This window comes from Lepeophtheirus salmonis, chromosome 3, assembly GCF_016086655.4.
Source record: "Lepeophtheirus salmonis chromosome 3, UVic_Lsal_1.4, whole genome shotgun sequence".
Taxonomy (NCBI): domain Eukaryota; kingdom Metazoa; phylum Arthropoda; class Copepoda; order Siphonostomatoida; family Caligidae; genus Lepeophtheirus; species Lepeophtheirus salmonis.
This window is the reverse complement of record NC_052133.2, coordinates 15253124-15274772: the sequence shown is the minus strand read 5'-3', so window position 1 is coordinate 15274772 and position 21649 is coordinate 15253124.

The following is a 21649-nucleotide window of genomic DNA, read 5'->3' as shown; positions in this document are numbered from 1 at the left end:
TCATACAAATACCTCAATATTACAACTTGTAAAGATGTAATATTATTAAAATAGCTAAAATATACATTGGTGTCAGACAACAGTTGACGTAATCTTAAAAAATACTAACGGCCTTTAGCAATCTAGCCTGATATTTGGCCCAAGCTAGAGTGAGTCATACCCCTGGTGAATAATGTATATTTTTAGTTTGCTCATACACTATTAGTAATATCAACAATAAATGAAAATAGACTCTGATTATTTAGATCATGGAAAATCTAAATCCTACTAGGTGAGTTAAGTGTTTACAAATCGTGGGTCTAAGGAAGCAATAGCTCCCAAATAGTGTAATTATTGATTAACTTATGATTTGCTCTTTGTTTTTATATTCGTGATGCATCCCACTTCATGAAATTCTATACCTGCTCCTCAATTGACTGGCATTAAAGATCCTAAAATAAAGACTTAAACCAATAGTTTTGATATGCCCCAAGAAGAATTCAGTATAACAAGGGATCATCAAACAACCTTTTCATATTGGAATATACCATTGAAACTTCCATGGGTCGATTTTGTAAATTGTTTGAATTTTTCAGCTCATTTGAAAACAGGAGGGGGTATTTTTTATTGGTGTTTTGATACATATATAAACTTAATTAATTATTTATAAACATTCATTTTTAAGTACTAAAGAGACAATATGTAAATCCCTTGATATATCATGTTTAATAGTACCGCTTTCATGTGTATTGGATAACGTTAGATCCGTAATGAAGGCCGAAAGGCTTAATTAAGAAGAATCTAATTTTATTTCTGTTAATGAGATTTCTCAATATGAGACAAACTATTCATTTCTAGAAATTTTAATACATCTCCAGGAATACAGACGAACAAGGAAGGGTAAAGTTACGCATCCCTTCATTATCCATCCATCTAATCAGCAATATTATATATCAAGTATAAATTATATCAAATCAATGTAACAGTTGACCATTCGTACTACTTTTTATCAGTGGGGATATGTTCTTGTTATACATCGGTTTGTCATTTGTCATTAGCTCGGTGCATGGTTACCCGGAATTGGTAAAATGAAAATTTGCATCGCAAAGAATATTATAAGAGATTGGAATCAGAAGCATGATAGATCTGAACAAATAAAAGCCTTAGAAGTGTCTCATACTTTGAAAGATTCTCCGCCTTACGCAGCAGAATTAGCTTTTCACCTTTATTACCTGCTATTTTATTCTCAATGAATATTTTATTTAGTTATTCATAACTTTCAATCAATTATTATGTATATAGCATAAGTATAGAAAAGTATTAAAGCACCGACACTAACTTTGCATCTTTTGGAACAGGTACAAAAATATTGGTATCATGGAAACACTAATATAAAGTTAGAAATTTGTACATTACAAAAAGATCCTAGGGGCATGTTTTTGTACTTTAAGCATTGTATGAATAATCTCCAAATCAAATCAAGAATTTTCCATGGATAAAAACAATTTTTAATCTGTTTTTGTATCGGAATTCAATATTATATATTTATGGATTTGGAGCCATATTTGTTGACTAAAATATACTCAAAGTTAATCCTTAATTCAATTATTAGAACTCAAAAGGAGTGTTTCATTGCATTTGAAACTAAGAGTAATATTTTTGCACAGCAACGTTAGTATGTATGTATAAAATTATTATAGACTTGGAATGATTCAATTAGGAATAATTGTTATATATCATAGCTATAATACATAAAATGTACATTTAAAATTTGTCAATATCAAGGAGTACGCTTCTAAAGTGTTCATAGGTCACAGTTAAGAAATAAATAAAGATAAACTTCCACATCTATCAGGCGTCTACACGACACGACATGTTTGGAATTGACGATTTATTTCAAGACACACAGCATATTATAATCTTAAAATCTCAACAAACCTACTTTCAAAATTAAAAGATTCTTTGATGTAATATATTTCTTACTTGGAGACTAGATAATATAAGCAAAAAGTAAATTGTTTAAGAGGGTTAGTAGAATTTAATGTATTTTATCTCCATTAAGCAAGAAACGTTTGTTTTAAATCACATAGTGTTTTTTTTATTTTAGTAATGAGATTTGATGAAGTTTGAAGATTGTAATATACAAGTACATTGTCCATGTACCAAAAATAAATACATTATAACATCAAATGTGGAAATTCACATTTAAAAAAGATCAAATTGAGTCATTGATTTCATGCACTGATAAAAAAAATATGTAGAAGATATTACGTCACACATTTGTATTTAAATATTACTTAGTTATTCAAAGTTGGAGATAGCAACTTTAAGAACAGTTCAGGGAATGAGACAACCAAGGGTAGAGGCATGACCCCTTATTTTTTGTGACCCAAAAATGTATCCTTTCCTCAAGAGTTACAACATTTATGTGATGACATACTTGAATGGGCCACCCACTCCAAGTTTAAAAATCCAAATTGCGTCTCATGTTCAAGTAATTGGTTCCGTGGATATACCAAACGGTTCCAGATTGTCAATTCTTCAACCTAGCATGTACGTTATTGTCAAATTTTATTAAAAAATGTTTTAAAATTGTTATAACAGCCAAATCTGGACTAGACACTATATTGCAGATATAAATAACCAACACAAATCCAAATGTAGATACTGATGTGAAATTACGAGGTTTAGAGGGTAAAAACAATTTTCGTTTGAATTGGTACCATTTAATCCCAAATTTTGATATATCAATATTGTACTATCTTGTAACACGTTGCCATAGGAAGTAGATGTAAAATACGTAATTTTCGGTAGTAGGAAAACTGCCCTAAGGAAAATTCCACGAGAAAGATTGCCATGGGGGAAAATGACCAATTAAGAGAATTACCTGTATTTTGTTTAAACTTCATGATGAATAATAACACATTATAAATTCGCTTAATATTATTTATGACAAATATCTAAAAATATTGTTTATTGCATCCCCCAAGGGAATACCTTTAAGTATGAGTAATATTATTACAATACAATTATTTAAATTTAATTCAGTCTTCTCAGAAAAAAATAAAGAGGATTGGTAAGAAAGGGGGCGAATAAATAGCTAAGGGCCTCTTCAAATATGAAGAATATCGTCCACACTCGGATTGGCCCGGGGATAGAGTTGGATTTCTAAAAACCAGCGCTAATTCATTCAAAAAATCCCTTTAATATCGACTAATAGTTTAAGCCCTCAGTTTGCAAATTGAATCCAAAAATATAACTAATATTACATTGTATAATATTTACAAATACGATTAACTTTTATTTTCACATGAAATAGAGGATTTACATTCTTACATTGCAAGATTTTTTTACCCTTACAACAATGTTGGTGGCATTTTCGAGAGCAATTGCATTTGAAAACCCCTTGCCCTAATCCTACTGAGTCCATTCGAGCAACTTCTCTCAAAGTTACTTCCTTTTCAAGAGATAACAAATTGCACACATCAAACTTCTCCTCGCAGATAGTAAATTGATTTTTGCTATAGCGAGATTTAAGTACACCGTATTTTGTGCCTAATTTGTGTGTACCATTGACGTCTTTCTCCATTACAACCGCTTTAATATTACTAAATTCGGCTCTACTGCAGTCAACTACATCAATTGGTTCCATGATTATGTCACCAACAACTGCAGGATTGAAGCGTTTGTTCGAAGATTCCTTCATTTTCTCTGCAAATAGTCCCATGTTTCTCTTTGCTCCATTTTCAATCGCTAAGACGACATATAATTTCCCCATTTTCGTCCACATTTGAACATAGGACGGATGAATGACAAGGTTTCAAGCACATTTGACACGAATCGAGGTGTATACATTTCTTCGTGCATATCTCACATACCTGATCAATTACAGAAATTTGAGATATTTCTTCTGTTTCATTGTCAATCACTTCAATTCCTAGGGCTTTAGCAAATTGTTCTCAGCCTCAGTTTCTATATATTCCAGAACATCATCGGGAATGTTTGAAGTCGCGATTCCTATTTGAGGGTTTTACCCATACATGGCCTCGTATGGGGTTCTCTTAATACCAATGTGAAAGCGCGTATTATGCACCATTGTACAAACTTAAGCCCCTCTGACCAATTTGTGATGTTGTTATCCCTCTGCCAACACACTAGCAATGATATAATGTCCCTATTGGTTCCTTTGACTGAACCTTGGGACTGTGAGTGCCTAGGTTTTCCATGGACTAATTTGTAATCAGGCCACTTTTTCAGAATCTCGTTTAGAAGCTATAGAAAAAAGATTCGATGCATTAATAAAGAAAGTAAATTTATACCAATTTATTTTATTAGAAAATTATCGGTCATTGTCCGATTGCAAGATCCGTGGAGCTCCTTTGTCGCAGAAGATATCTACCAGATAGTAGGCAACTTCTACGCAGTTTTTCTTTTCAATTGAGGTAGACATACCTCTTGCGTGAGATGTTCCTCATAGTTTAAAATAAATTTATAATCGTTATCAGGTTGGTTTTGCATGTCAATTAAATCCACCTGCAAGGGTTAAAGTTATAAGTTATGACACATATTCCAAATCATAAAAATTAAAGAAATGATGATTCACCTGACAGTGGGGAGTTCATGTCATTTGAGATGAAAGGCCTCACCACCAACAACTTACAAATGCATGACCTTTTTAATTGGTACGTTTCGCATAATTGGAGAAATATAGTGATTTGTTTTTCGGTAATATTTGCATTTTTTGGGATAGGACATTTAGTATGATATCCCTTCCACCATGGCCCGGAATATGCACTGACTTGATCGTATCAAAGAGCTCATCATCGATTACAAATCTTTTCGTAGTCTCTTTTTTCAACAACTTTCTTACAGTTACACCTTTAACTTGCAGTTCCAATATTTCAAATCTGCCCAGCAACCGATAGTCCGAAGGTTTCTTCTTATGGCCAATAGATAATTGGCTCAGTCTTTCATATTTCTACTCATAGTCCCCAAAGATAACATCTCTGTATTTTGCGATGAACTAACTTTAAAAGCAGCCATCTTATCGTCGAACTTTTGTTTCATGAAATCCATCTTGTCCAAGAAGAAGCAAAATTCAAAATCCAATTATCAAACCAGTGTGTTGCAATGGGAAGTTTCAATGGTACAATGATCTCTTACATAAACGCACTATTATTATATATTTGCCATCTTACTTAACACGTGATTGGTGAAAGCTGCATAACACTATCCTATTAACGGTTCTCGGTTCAAAGCCGAAACAACAGGTTTTTTTACGAGTATTTCTAAGGTATAAATTTAGTAATTTTTCTACAAATTGTACGATATTCCAAATTTAACCGTTGATATCGGCAGATAATTATTCTTTAAAATGTGTAGTCACTTTGGTTTTCGGTTATAAACATATTTGTACGTGGCAGTGGGTTACAACCCGTTTGTTAGTTGTGCTGGCACGTAAAACAACCCGTGGGTTGTGATATCAACCGGGGTTACAATGGATGGCGTCTCTGATAATATTACATAAATTGGTGGTGGGTTACAACCCGTTTGTTAGTCTTGTTGCCACGCAACACAGCCCGTGGACCGGAATATCAACTAGGGCTATAGTGGATGGCGTCTTTGAGGATATTAAATGAGTCGTTAGTGGATTTCAACCCGTTTAGGTCGTATTATCATGCAAGACAAACCATGGGCCGGGATATGAACTGTGGCTATAGTGGATGTCGTTTCTGATGATATTCCAACCCGTTTGTTAGTCACGTTGCCACGCAACACAGTCCGTGGGCCGGAATATCAACAGGTGTTACAGTGGATGGCGTCTCTTATTATAATACATGAATTGACGAATGGTGTTTACTTTTGATGAAGCCCTGTGGACATGCTACATACTTCATGAGCAGAGCATCAATTTCCTTAGGAAAGGCTCTCGGAAGATAATGTACAATTTATGATTTCAATGGTTTTGCACATTAACGATCTTTTCAGTTATTATGTACATTACCTAGTTATTAGGTGCATAAACGGTCTTGTGCAGTTATTATGCACATTAATGGTCTAGTTCAGTTATTATGCACATTAACTAGTTATTTTGTATAATAACAGGGTTCTTACTTTAACTGAAACATATTTAATAAATATTATAGTCCAGTGTTTGGAATAGATATGCTTGGTTTTGAACATGTAGTAATTAAGTGGAATGAGATTTTAAATAATATTAAAATATATGCCAAATTTGAAAGAAAAAAAAAATTGAAGATGGTTCTATTTTTGAGTGAGTTATCTACCATGGAATTAGCCTAATATTTAGATATTTGTTGTACCTACGCACACATTTTTTAACTGCTGAAATGTTGGATTTTGCGTTTTTAAGTAATATTAAATTATGTCCAAATTTGATAAAAGTCGAAGATTGTGCTGTGAAAGATGTATTTTTTTTATTGATATCACTTGGAATGACCCATTTACAAATAATATTCTATAACAACATTGTATGACTATGTTGCCAAACTTCATAATATTTTATCCTTAATTATTGTTTTTGTTTTCTTACTCAATCCTTGAGAGAAATCATTGTCCGGAACAAAAACCTTGACAAATACGTAAATATATTTATCTATATCAAATTTTAAATAAAGACAATATTCCTATAAATTTTAATTATATTTCTTTGACAAGTTAGTAATGTTGTATATTTATTAGTTTTGAGACTAAGTTCGAGACCGAATTATTTTTTGGTACCGTCATAACTAACTTTTTCTACACTAATATTTTGGGCTAGCCGGTATTAGATATAATTGTATTATGGCATGGTTCTATACCCAACTTTGACCAAATTTAATTTTAATTGACGAAGTAGAGGGTTGATCTTATTTAGTGATACACATTATATTTTTTTCAATTCTTCAAAAGTAAAATTTAAACAAGAGGTTTTGTGAGGATATTTATTTAACAAAATTATCTGAAAATAGTACTTGGCACAACTTTTATTCATTATGTGAGCCCTCAGCTCTTATAATTGCCTCAATACGAGGACTAAATCCCTTTCAGACCTTGACTATGATGTCGGACTCGGGCATTGCCCACTCCTTCTTGATGGAAGCCTCTAGAGACTGAATACTCCTGTGAGGAGTCACACATACCCTCTCATCCAGACACGCCTAGATAGAGTAGTCCAAGGGAGTGGCTGGAGATTAGGGCGGCCACATATTGAGGTTCCAAAATTCCGGAATGCTGTTTCTCTTGTAGGCCTGGGTCTTAGCAGCGCTATGACACGGAACTCCATCTTGAGTATGAACAGAGATGTCCCCGAACTTTTCTGGGGCCGAAGGTAGCAAAAATGGGAGGGCAGACTTCTTCTGAGCTGGATACTGAATTTTTTGTATACATGTTCGGTTGTGATCTATTGGCTGTTTTACTTATTCACAGAGGCATCAAGGTTGAAAAAAAAATCATCAGAAATTAACAAAACTTATCCCAAATTTTGATTTTGCACCAATATCATTATAGATTGAAAATAATAAAATGTTTACCATTAGATGAGGTCAACCCTCTGCAATATTATGAACTATGGAACTTTTGAACGATCAAACGACATTGTCTATATCAAAAATGCAAAATATGGCTAGGAGTGTATATACTTGTATTTCGGATGAGGACTCATTTTTAACAAGACGATTCCTAATTACCAATCCCAATCCGAATTTAAATCCTATTCTACCCTAAAAAGATGTCCTTTTTAAAAAAAAAATAAGATAATGAAAATTATCTTACATAAAAAAAGTATTCTAAATTCTTAAGTATTAAGAAACCCGCTCCTTGAAAAAATAAACAAAACTGATAGACACGCTCTTGTAAGTGCATGTGAATTACCATTTCTTGTTATACATGTTTAGTGAAAAAGGTATCAAAAATACCCATATCAAGTTTTAGAACCGAAACAAGTAGAAAATATCGGTATTGTAACAACATTTGTTCCGAATGCCCAGATTAAGATCTGAATACTTTTTTTTAAAATTAAAGCCACGGACGAGTAATTACCTACATGGAATTATCAAATTAATGGTATATTGATGTCCCGGATACGTCTATTACTGAGGCCCATCCTTAGTTCTTCTCTACATTTCCTTAGAATCCAAAGACCTCTTATTCTCTCACGTGTTATTCACTATATAAATATGTTAGATACTGTCAAAATCATGCAATAAATTTTGAAACATTTATAATTAAGTGCTACAATATTACCATTATGATCAGATATTATATTTATTCATATTTAATGATAATAAAAAAGGTGTGTCATTTTTATTATGGGACTCCATTATCACTGATAGAACAATGACTTGCAATTTTGGTATTTCTTATGTATCGATAATGGGTGGAACCAAATTTAACTTGTATCATTAAATTATAGGATATCTCCGTTTGGAAAACATTTGTAGTTATGTACTATTGAAACGCTTAGTAAAAGATTATGTGTTTAATTATTGTATAATCTTAGTAATGAATTAAGAGCATAAATTTCTAGAAACAAGGACATTAAAATCGGGAGTCTTTTATAAATTATGTTGAAGTCCCTTTTGTCCAAAAATCACCGTTTTTTAGTCATATGAAAATATTACAGGGCTTTTTTGACAGAAAAAATAGAAAATGATTAATTATCGAATAAATAAAATACTAATTATAGGTATTTTTCTAAAAAAGTGTAGAATGTAAAATTTATGCAGTAAGGATTAATTTTCTTATTTATAAAAATGATAACTTGGTTTTGAAATATAGTTTCAACGAACAAAACCTATGGCGTGTTATTGATTACAAAGGGTAACCTCACGGAGAAGGATGATAGAATTGACAAATTGAGTTGATGAGTTCTTATTATTTAAATAAAATGATAACTTATAGAGGGACGAACTCAGGGGCGTCCGAAATGAGGTGGGGTAGGACTCCCCCCCAAATTACAGAATTTTTGCTTTTTACTAGAAAATTTAATATATGACATTTAACTAAATTTTCAATTTTTTTTTTCAATAAAATAATTTCTCAAATTTTTTTCCCAGTGACATAATTAAGCAAACATTTCTCCAAATATTTTAATTTCTTGTGAATAGCTATGAATTTTTGAAATTTTTCTCCAAAAAATTTAATATTTGTAATTTTTTATGTACGGCTGTAAATTTTTGAAATTTTTTGAGAAAAGCTATGGATTTTTGAATTTTTTTTTTGAAAAATTTAATTTTTGTAAATAGCTTTGGATTTTCGAAATTTTTCGGAAAAAATTAATATTTCAAATCAAAATTTGGGAACTTTTGTCAAAAAATTATAATTTTTCAAAGTTTAAGAATTCCAAAAGCCAATCCCCCCTTCCCCTTCAAAAAAATAAATGTATATATAATCCTTTGAACCCCCCTGGAGTTGGATACTAAGCAGTTGTTTTGCATAATTAAGATGATAGAAAAGAATCTCCAAAGAAATATGTAATGTATAAGTAGGTAATCCTACGGCCGCAACTAATGATAGGGATTGGTCGTGGGTAAATAATAGTTCAATAGACAATAGTAATGTTGGCAAATAGTTGATTTTATTGTTTATCTTTTCTCCCTTGTAGATCCTCAAGAAGAAGATCCTAAAGTTTAATATAGAAAAGTAGAAAACGATTAGAGTCACCACGACCCCTTGAAAGTAACATATAATAAATTTACAATGAATAGTATATAAATGAATTTAAGATTTTTATTAATCAAACCATTACTCTTAATAAAATTATTTTCCCCTATGCACTTTTTTTAAATAATCTTTCCATGGTTAAAACTTAAAAAAACCAATGACCGTTCACTTAATAAAATGTAATGTTAAAATAATGTTTTTGTCGTTATTTTTTCCTCAATGAAATCTGTAAAATTATATCTATAATAAAGTTTGTGTGTGTGTCATTTATGGGTGGCCACACTGTTGGGCTAGAGGTACTAAAACTTTACATGGGTGCATCTTTTGAAACTAGTCAGGTTAAGACAGGGGTGCGGATTATCAAGGGAATCATATAAGGGGGGCTTATTCTATACCTAATAGGAGAATCAAAACATTTTCTAAATTTATTTAAGCCCAAAAAAGTTATGCGGCAAAAAAAGAAATCGGTGAAAATTATAGTTTTTTTTATTTTTGTTCTTTCAGGTGAAAAAAAAAAGGATTTCCAATGGAATATCAGATTAATTGATAATATAAAGTTTTTAGAAATTTCTCTGGATATTCGTTTGCATACAAATTTTATGAATAAAAATTGATTTTTTTTTCATCTAACGTCAATTTTCAATTTTTAAGAAGAATACCACTAAACTTTGTCCATTGGACATAATAGTATAGACTGTAATATGACTCAAAGTAGTATTTCAAAGGGGCCTAAACATTAAGAAAAAATAATATTGAGTATTGCCAATGTAATTTTCTGCTTCCTCCTTGGCGCGAGACACGCATGGTAACCCTTTGCTAGTATTAAATCAAGTTTAACTTAATTTTAGTTTATCTATTTGATAGCTTTTTAATGATGCGTTATTGCTTTAGTTTACGAGATGTCGTTAATTAAAAATGCATGAAAATGCTAACTTTTTATTTTCCAGATTGAGCTACAGATCCAAAATATCATTTCTGTGCTGACCTACTGTCAATAATATCACATACCAAATTTGATTCAAATTCGTTTTTGAATTTCTTATTGAATAACCAATATCTTAAGACTCGTTGGTTATCAGTCCTTACAATGGGGCTAAAAATCGGGTATGTCTCTCGTCTGGTCTAGTCCAGTCCAGCCTCGTACCTGTTATCCGTCCTTGAAAAAGTCCCAAACATCAAAACACCTATTACAAGACATAATAGAGCAAAAACCGATCGTACGTGATTTGCAAATGACTCAAATAGGTAACAAATACGATTTATATTCTGTTTAAATCAAGTAAAATAAAGAACTATGGTTAAAAATGACAAATTTTCAAATTAAAATATATTAAATTTGGCCTCAATGATACAATTTCTTGGTATGTTCATTTGTTTATAATTTTTTTGAGGAAGCTGTTGTTTTTACAAAATATTTACTGACTGATACATGCCAACTATATATATTTATTTTTTATTTTTGACAAATGTTCTACTTAACTTACTTTTTGAATGAAAATTGAAGCATTTTTCCCCCAGAGTCATACATCATGTATTAAGTGTTGATATCGTGACTTGATAAAAACATAATGTACAATCTCATCCCAAACTGTTATGTAATAGATCTAGACATTCTACATATATTCTCTCCACGGATTTGCTTGTTCTCTATATTGTATGTCTACATATATCATTTGATCTTGTCATTCAAGCTTTTGTCATCATAATGAGAAAAGCTAATAAGTCAATATTTGCTCCTAACAGCTGTGTTTTGCGTGATAAAACCAATTGATCCCATGGAGTCTGAGTGGTTTTCATAAAAATGATTTGATTTCAAATAATATTTGTTTATTTTTTGTGTTTGACTCAAAGAAAATATGTGGAATAGTTAGCAGCTTGATCTATAACAAATTTAAATTTGAATATTCAATTCTTATTTGGCAATTACGTGTATTATACAATATAATTAAATAATGATTGTATATAATATTCTCAAATATATTGTTCTTTTGTGTAGGTACAAAAACTGCCGATTTTGAAGGATCTATGTAGTATGTATTTATTAAAATGACCTGAAACTCAAGGGATTTATAACTTTTTATAGGCTTGCGTCTGTTTTCACTTTTTGGGCATTCATTCGTTCATTTCCTAAAAAAAATCACTTACAGATTCATTATTTAATTCGAAAATAAGCATTTATACAAATTGTTGCATAAAATACATAAAATCACAAAGATTTATATTATATATTTTATTTCGAATTATTTTATTAATGCTTTAAATAACTCCAGAATTTTAATTGTAACTTGTCTTTTGACATAAGTATTAGAAATATGTTCCTCCTTTAACCATAATGAAGATACATATTAAGACTAACTTGCTAATCCTCTTCCTAATTCCTATTTAATTCGTAGTCAATATACCGTTTTTCCGTTAGTATAATAGTTCTCCTTCTTTTTTTTCTTATTTTTGTGTTTTTTCGAATATACAAGCCATACCTTAAAAATACTTTTAAACACGGGGAATCGATCTTATTTTTTGCTAAAATAACTTATTAGCAAAAAAAAAAAAAACTTGCTCTCCAGAGCCCAAGAATTTGGTCGGATCAAAATGAAACATAACAGTAGGTACCTTACAAAAAATTCTGAACAACTTTTATTTTATGTCTGAAGCATTAATTTGTCTCCTTTTTCAAATAAATGCCCTGGTTATACGTTTTTATTAGAGGACATACATACATACATCCATAATATTATATTATAGCAGATTAATAAATGAAAAAGAAAATCGTTAATAAATTTACAATATAATGAAGCTGACTCTTGAAGTATTCTCCTGAAATTAGCTGCCTGTTTGAATAAAGCACCAGTTTAATTTGAGTGAAAATCGTCTTTCTTGAGACACTTTAATAGAGAATTGGGAGTCCTTAATTTTGCATGGTTGACTAAAATCAATACTGATTTTAGAATATACCATCACGATTCTTTAGAATCGTGAATCGTCTCAGCCCTCACCTAGGTACAGGGCCAGATTTATCGTGAGCTGGGCTTAAGGCAACGACAAAATGTGAGGCCGTCGAGATAATATTATTCTTTGTTTTTAGGAAAACTTCCTTTGTTTTAATATTTCTAATCGAATTATATTTGTTTTTTACTAAATACAATTTGGATATTTTTATTACTTACTTTGTAAAAGATTGAAATTTATTATTTTGTAAAGGTAATTTTATTGTACAATGTACGAGGCTCTCTATTTTTACATTAAAGCACTGTGTTAGACAAATCCTAAAAAGCATTATACTTAAACAAAGGAGGTTTTTATTTAATAGGCATCTTATAACCCGAATAGTACTTGAATCTCTTCGTAACTGGAATCAATTTACTTGATGTCACATACTTACGAGAGTAGTCTGAAAAGTATCCAACCTCAATGTAAAGATGGCAGTACAAATAAAAGCTAGTCACATCCATCTAGCATATGTTGAGAGTTACTCACCAAAGTTTAAGCCATTATGGATACGTAGTTGTGGCGTAACAGTTGTTTGGTTGAGTGGATGTGAGTGTTTTTGTGGAAAAAAAATCTAAATTTTTATTTTTCAATATATTCTCCATGTACATACTTTTTTCAACAAAGTTACAGATGGGACGGGTTACAGAGATAGAAACATTGCTGGAAGAAGTGTGTAGGTTGACGTTGAGGTCGGAAACTTTTTAGACCAGCCTTGCATATTAGTGTGTATATAAAGCTGCTGATAATGGTGCCGTCTTGTAGTAAAATAATACAACTCCCTGAATGATATTATTATTTTATACAAAATATAGTTGTATGATATTAACATAGAGGGCGCTGTGATTTTTTTTCTCAACAAACGCCATTTTTTAAGCTACAGACTGTCACACCACCTTGCAGGGAATATACATTTTTAATTAGCTCTTGTTCTATTAAACTACAATATATTAACACTATGAAATAATTCATCCAAGGAATCAAAATAAGCTCAAAGATAAGCCAAAAGTCATGATAATATTTTGCTTTGGAAATATACATATGTACAGAGTGGGGAGAGCTATTAGTTTTTAATCTTGTTTGTAAACGACCCCTCTCATTAAGAAGTTTGTTGTATAAAAATTGATCTTCGTTGAAAGAGCTTGTATTTCGTGTATTATACGTCTCACAACGTGAACGAGCAACAGGCCAAACGCCGAAGGGTACACGATCTTCTTTATTCCTGTAACCCAAAAGCACATCGGTAAGATTGCCAGAGATAATGTCAGATCAATCTGCCATATCCAACACTCTAGAAACGCAGTTTAAGGGACCAAAAGGTCTTTTGAAATTATTGGCTACAACAAGAAGATAGATGAGGCATTTATCAACATCTTTAAGGGCAAGATAGATATCCACCAAACGGTCAGAATGAGGAGACTAGCAAAATATCATCAAGTTAGTTATCCATGTAGATTTGGGCCTCAATTCCAATGTTTGAAGACCATGGCACCTCCTCAGCAAAATGTTAAAGCAGAAGAGACTCGAGACGTGCTAGAAAATCCGCCCAGTTCCCCAGACCTTGAACTCCTCCACTATTTCTGGTGTGAAGCAATCGAGGGAAAGAACAATACGACCCTTCACCCCAATGTGAACTATATCAAAGCTGCCATCGATAAAGGAGTGGGCAGACGGCCCTGAACAGAATATCTAGAAGAAGTACGCTAGCTTTAGGCCCAGAATTGAGGCCCTCATTGTAGCCAATGAGCGTCAGCTTGAATGATAAAGCTTCTGTACCACACCTCTCATTATCCAAAAATGTTTATTAAAAAATCCTAAAAATATAAGAAATTACATGTACTTAATTCAACATTTCCTTGACGGCTCATTTTTGCCTCCCTACACAGGAGATGATGAGGAAAGTTGATAAACATAGAACCCACGTACATCCCATAGTAATAAAATATTATGCCAAAATATAATATATCCAATTCTTTATTTTAAAACAAAAATGAAGGAATGGAATTCATCATTTATAACTCTTTCCCTGCATATATACATTTACACATTTCATCACGTCATAATCTGTTTTGAAGAGTTATGACATACATCACGATATGCATATACAAATTGAGTAGAAAGCTCCATTGTCAAGCTTCATTTCCTATGAATTATTTTTTTTTGGAGTCGTAATCTCTGTATATTCTACAAATACAATGTACTTACTCCTTACACCTTAATTCCCATTTCCTTCTTTAATCATATTCTCTAGTGTTGGATTCCAGTACTACTCAAACAAATAGAAACTCGACATTACTAAGGATCCACAATTTTCTGACAATTAATCAAACTAGTGCCCGAAATAATATTTGAAGAACTCGACTAAATTCGAAATCAAAATATTTGAGTATAGAAATATATATATATATATATTGAATGTATGCATTTGAGGTTTGTATAATTCGCCTAAATTGTGTTTTTATGGCAAAACTGACTTGCACTAACACAATAATTTCGGGAGGAAGTGATTCAATTATCAACAGTTGATTCACTCCCGGTGCTAGGAAATATTGCGTTGGAAAAAATAATTTACATTGCTAAATAAGAGACTACAAGGCATCATCAAGACAAGGCCAGGCTGCACACATCTTTGATGACGAGCTAGAAGCTCCAGAATCTCGGATAGGAAAATCTCATGCATCCATCCAACAGTCCGGACCGGGCACCAAATGACTACTACCTGTTCCTGTCTATGTCCAGCGTACTTGGGGTACCAATTAGGCCCACATAGAGGGATGTGAAAAATGATGTTCGATTTTTTTTGCAAATAGGGGCGAGGGGTTCTACAAAAGGATGAAGTTAGATTCTTTTTGACACCATGTTACCTAACTGCATATTTGGACTAAATAGAATGATTGTACCACTTCTGATTAAGAATTGAAATAAAGTGAAAAAATACGGAAAAAAATTTGTTCTACCGGTTATTTAGTAATGAAAACACACGCTCGATGCTAAATGCAAAGTGCCTGCGAGATTTCATTAATATGACTATATTGTTATCTCTTAGATTAAGAATATGTGTATGATATATTTTCATTCAAACATACAAACAAGCATAAACATTATTTTTGCTGGCTAGATGGCTATCAAGTTGAATATCAATATTACTTTTTTAAAGCTTTTTGACTATAATTAGCAAAATTATATGCAAAAGAACAGATGTTTCTCTCAATTCAGTCAAATTTTATCAAACTCACTGAATACTTCAATCGTATCTCATGGTCACTCAAGTAAATGCCCTAATTCTCTTAATGGAGTATCCTTTAAAATGGAAGGAAGCCAGAGTTGATATTCTTATAAATACATAGGAGTGAACCTTTGTTTAATTAAATCAAATCAGGGGGTTGATGCAAAATATAGTGTAAGGGGCTTACACAGGATTATATATATATATTTTATTTATTTGTTGCCCCCCCCCCATTTATTCAAAAATTATAATTTATGCTCTGCATCATAATTACATCGAATAACTCTTTTTTTTAAATAATTCATTTCTTCTGTGTTTTCTTATGATAATTTTTTGTTCCACATCAGTAATTTTTCAAAAGTTCTATGATGTCCTCCCCTGAGCCGCCCCTAATTGTACCGGAAAAAAAAACATACTTTTTACGTAAGAAATGTTGCTCTTAAGATTTCAAGCAAAGTCTATTTCTCTCAGTATGTATTTGGGACCTTTTATGTCCTCAAAATGGGCCAAAGTTTATTTATTTATTATTTTTTTAAATTTAAAAACAAAGAAGTTTGAATAATTCTCCAATAATTTAAAAATAATTGTCATATTTAGTAAGGGAGATATTGTATTTAGTCTAATTCGCACGTAGTTTTTCTACTTTGTTAATTTTACTGAAAAAATAGTATATTGTCCTCATTATTATCTTTCACTACATGATATTTTAGATCAGAGGCACCCAGTTACAGCCTATTGAGTCAAATATGTCTTTTTTCTTTTCTTTTTTTTTTCAATTGGGGGCACGATAACTAAGGGACTAAAAAATGGAAACCTTAATTAATTTAAGTCGTCCTTTGTTGTAGTTATATCGATACAAATTTTCAAAATAGTTTCCTACTATACTAATAAATATTTTGCAAAATTACCTACTTTATTTCATAAAAAGTTGACAGCTTTATTGAAGTAGTCAAAATGACTTTATTGCTGAACTTAGAGAGTGGGGACCCAAAAATTCCAGTAGCATTTAATTACGGTTTCATCCCCTTACGTTTAAATTATTAGGTGTCATTACCCAAATAAAGCGACAGCTGTAGATACCGTTGGCATCTCCATTTGGACTGCCTACAACATCAAGAAGTCAATTGAAGCCCCATACAGCCAATAAGAACCAACTTTTCTGCAACAGCAATGTGGCTGACTTCTGGTCAGCCTCCATATGGCCCCTCTCCACCCTTGACCTCAACACCCTGGACTTTGGATTTGGAACAAAATATCTGCCTTACCTATCATCCAAATTTGAATTAGGGAGAGCTGCTATTATGACAGCAAAGTACACCATGGACACGCCCTTCATCGCCAAGAGCTATCAATTGTTCACTGGCGTGTCAAAGCTGTTATTGATTGTCAAAGAGGACATATTGAATAAAAAATTATAGTTAAATATAGTATTTAAACATATCACAAATTGGTTTTGAGTTGACTCCCTACAAATCATACTGTTCGTAATTTAGTCGTGCTAGTTTTGCGTCCCCACACTATAAGTTTTCTCAATTCGATAAAAAATATTTTTCGTTCCCAGTTGTTATTAGTTGAATTTGAACTTGCTTTACTCAATACACATAAACTCAAAACTGGCATAATATTCAATTATCCAAACTCCATGGATATAATTCTAATCCAACACTAATATTCTCTAATATAATTGAAATTGTAGAGATAGGCAGACTGACAAAAAGAGAGATAAGCACATATATCTTTTTTATGTATAATTCTTGAAACTGAATATGTACATTTTTTTTTTCCAAAAAAAAACAACAAAAACTTTAAAATGGAGTTTATGGAATAAGAAAATAATATTCACATTAAAGTAAAATTAGATAAAATAAAAGGCATTAAAAGATCATATTTCCATAATAAACTTGTGACGGAAGCATGCTTCAAAGTCTAATTATGTACTTTTATTATTTCAAATTCATTGAATTGTAAGTATCTTTAGAATTCATCTTCTCATATAATATATAATTATGCATATTTAATGTTATAATTTGTTGTTCAAAAGTATAAGCATATAGCTGGTGTATCAACATGAGTACAATCTTAAACAAAAATCAAGAAAAGGGAAAAAATTTCAATATATTTGTTTATTTCATAAATACATCAAGCCCAATATTTGTATACATATTTGGCTCCCATATAACCCCTTTTAAATAAAATATATCTAATTATCTTTATTATCTACTATTCATTTATGGCTATTTACAGTGCAATTTGCAATGCATCCAAATGTTGAATCATAATCATTAGTTGTTAGAAACGGACAATAATTCTTCGAAACATACAAATGTAATCCACTCTTAATTTTTAGAGAAATCATTTTGGCTTGCTTTTGTGTTGACAGGTCACATATGTTCTTGAATAAATAAATATTTTTTGGTTCCTTTAATTCTACGAATATTGAAGGAAATTACAATTAAGGCTCAATACCCTTCTCGTCAAAAGTTATTTGTGTAATAGTTTTACTAAAAGGGTAGGACAAAATCCCTATATTTCATGTCCAAGTAGAGTCCAAAGTCTTTCGTGTCGAGTCTCAAGTTTTTGTCCTACAATCCAAGTCTTTTGAATATTTATATCGGGTCTTCAGATTTCTTTCGAGCTCATTTCAAGTCCATAATTACACAAGTTATTTTATAGAGTCTAGTATAAATTAGTAAAAATACGACTAAAAAAAATCAAAGATTAAGTATACATTATACATATACGGATCTTGACTTTGTCAAGATATTCGGACAATTAGGACTTTGGAAGATCTCATTACGGGGAGGAGAATTTGAGTGTGTCTCTTATAGAGTATTGAGGGGGAGGGACTCGTAGTCGATCTATGGACTTAAGGATGAGGCCGGAGGATATTACATCTCATTAAATTAAACACTACGCCTTTTTCTTGCACCTACCATGACTTATTACAGTATAATTACAGGATGAACGCAATAGTTGTCATGAGGAGGAACTTCTACGTCATCAAATCCATAAACATCTTAATTAGAAAACTACTATAAACATTCATAAATAGAAATATACCAATGATTGTCTCATATCACGTCACATTCAGACAGGAAATGATCTGCTGTCTTTCTGCATGTTCTACTGAAGAATTACATCTGTTTCTCCAATTAGCTTCCATAAATGCTACCTGTTGTAAGTGTATTGCTTTATTTCTTAACAAAATTAGCGAATAGAATAAAATTTTATTCGAAAGGCTTCTCAAAATATGGGTCGATGAAGCTACTTCGCCTAATGTATCTTACTTTCGTTGAATCTGTCATATGTATAAAATTTGGACATCATCTTGTATAGTAAAATGAGTATTTGTTTATTTATAAAAGTTAATTTCTTTATTTTTAAGTGTAATATTTTTTTAAATCCCCCGTCATTCCAACATTTCGAAAGATATCTCCTTTTCTCCATTGAAGATCCCGCTCTAGGAGTATATTTTCTTCTGGTTAGAGAGAAAATCCAATATGTGATTGTGCATTGTTTGATGTTTCTATCAAATAAATCTCCTTAAAAGTGGAGGCCAATGGCCTCTATGATTCCGGCTTCACTACTACTGAAGGATGTAATAATAATCCTCCAAGAATTTAGATACCCATTCTTCTCGGATTTAGTATATATTCGCAACCCCAGGATCTCACAATCCCAATTGTCAAACATGACATGTATTTGTCCTATAAAAAGAACTCAATTGGAATACAATTTCTAGGACAAAATTGTATCGGATTATATAATATAAATACATTTGCTTGTTTTTAGTACAACTATTTAACATAAGTACAAATATGCTAAACGCTATATAATGAACATGGCAGTCATGATAAATAGTTTAAAATGAGAGTCAAATTAACTCGTGAAGTAGTACAGCTATTACATATTATTAATCGTATGATTAAAAGTATTCCTTTGAGATTATCTTCAAAAGTCCACAAAATTATTCAATTATATGTATGTACATGTGTTTTGTGTAAGTCTTGTCAAAATGAGAAAAAATATTTGTCATTGCGTAAAAATTAAGGAATGATGACGATACAAAGAAAAAAAAGAATCTAGGAAAGCTCGTCTTTGGAATTTTGGCTATGGGATATCTCACTCTGGGAAATTTTGTCTTGGGTAAAGCTCGCCGTGTCGAAAAATCGTCTCACTTCATTAAATATTAATCTCACTTATGTAATTACTAATGAGTTCGAACCAGAGACGGTAATATTAATTAATAATAAATATAAGATAGAAGAAAAATAAACAAAAACGACAGCGATTCGAATGTAAGAAGTACTAATCACTTAAATGAATGCTATCAATTACACTATCCAACAAAATCACACTTTTTCTAAGCACTAGAACAGCATATGCTTAACTTAGTAGAATCAGATCCTTTGATTCCAGATATGGCCATATTTTTTCAATCTTAACCTCGTGGCCTTCTGAAGAAAGCCATACATTTGTGCTATTTTTGCTTATTTTTACGGTTCAAAGTTATGTTAAGCCCTCAGTGTTGAAGATGAGGATAATTTATAATAATATATTTTGAAGCCGAATGTTGAAAAGTTCTAAAACCATTTTTAAAATGTCTGTGTTATGCTTACAACTCGAGTTATCTTTGTTTAAAATGGAAAATACGTGCTTTTCTTGATAGGATCATGGCTTCAAAATGACTATATTCAAAAAGTAATAATCCATCATTAGACATGATGGATTATTCATATTGGAAAAGTCTCATGGATGGACGAACAAGCATAACATTAGGTTAGGCAAGAGCAGAGAGGTCCACTTCGTTATGAGGCAAGATGTGTCCGAAGAAAAGGTGGTTAAATGTGGTGAGGTGAACTACAGAAAGGATTCGGAGAGGCCGTCAAAGGTCGGGAGAGCACGAGGAACTGAGTGATGTAAGCGAGGAAAACTTTAAAGCACAGAAAAAAATGGGAGTAACCTAGAATTGGAATAAAGAGATAAGAAAGATCTGTACTGACAAGAATATTATGAAATTCCCTAAAGAAATTTGTACTCATAGGTGTTTGCAGGACTAGCTTTAGAGTAGGGCACTTACCTTGGCCAGTGCTTGATCATTTATAATTAATAGAGACAATCCAAAGCATTGTAGATTCTTCACCAAAAAAAAAAACGTTTGAAAAGTAATAAGAAATGGTTTTTCTCAAAAAAAAATGTCAACAAAAAACCGTTTTTCCTTTTCTAAATTTTAAACGTGGTTTTTATTAAAAACATTTCAACTCTATGTATAATAAACCATATTGTACTTAGTTGCAATGATGTTTTATTATATCAGCTGCAAGCTGCTGTTAGAGGAAGTAAATAAACATAAATCCCACTAAAAAAAATATTTGTGATATTTAAAAAAGCAAGAAATGAAATTAATTTAAAAAAATTATAAAATTTAAGATAATTTATAATATACTACAAACGGGGTTTTTTTTCTCAAATTTGTATTGAACTGGTTATTAATATTTGGGTAAAATTGAAGTTGTTCCTTTAAAAAAAATATAATTTCCTACCAGGGGTGAGCTGGAAGGGCTACAGCCCTCCCCAAAATAAGGAATTTTTGATTATGAATATTTTTTTTCTCTTCATTTGAGCAAATTATACAGCCAAGCAAAAAATTTAATGTTTCAAATTTTGGTGAATTTTTTAAATTTTTTTTCAAAAATTTAAAAAGTTTAATATTGGATTTTTTTTGTAAATAGAAGTGGATATTTCAAATTTTTTCAATAAAAATTAATTTGTGTGGAGAACTCTGAATTTTTAATT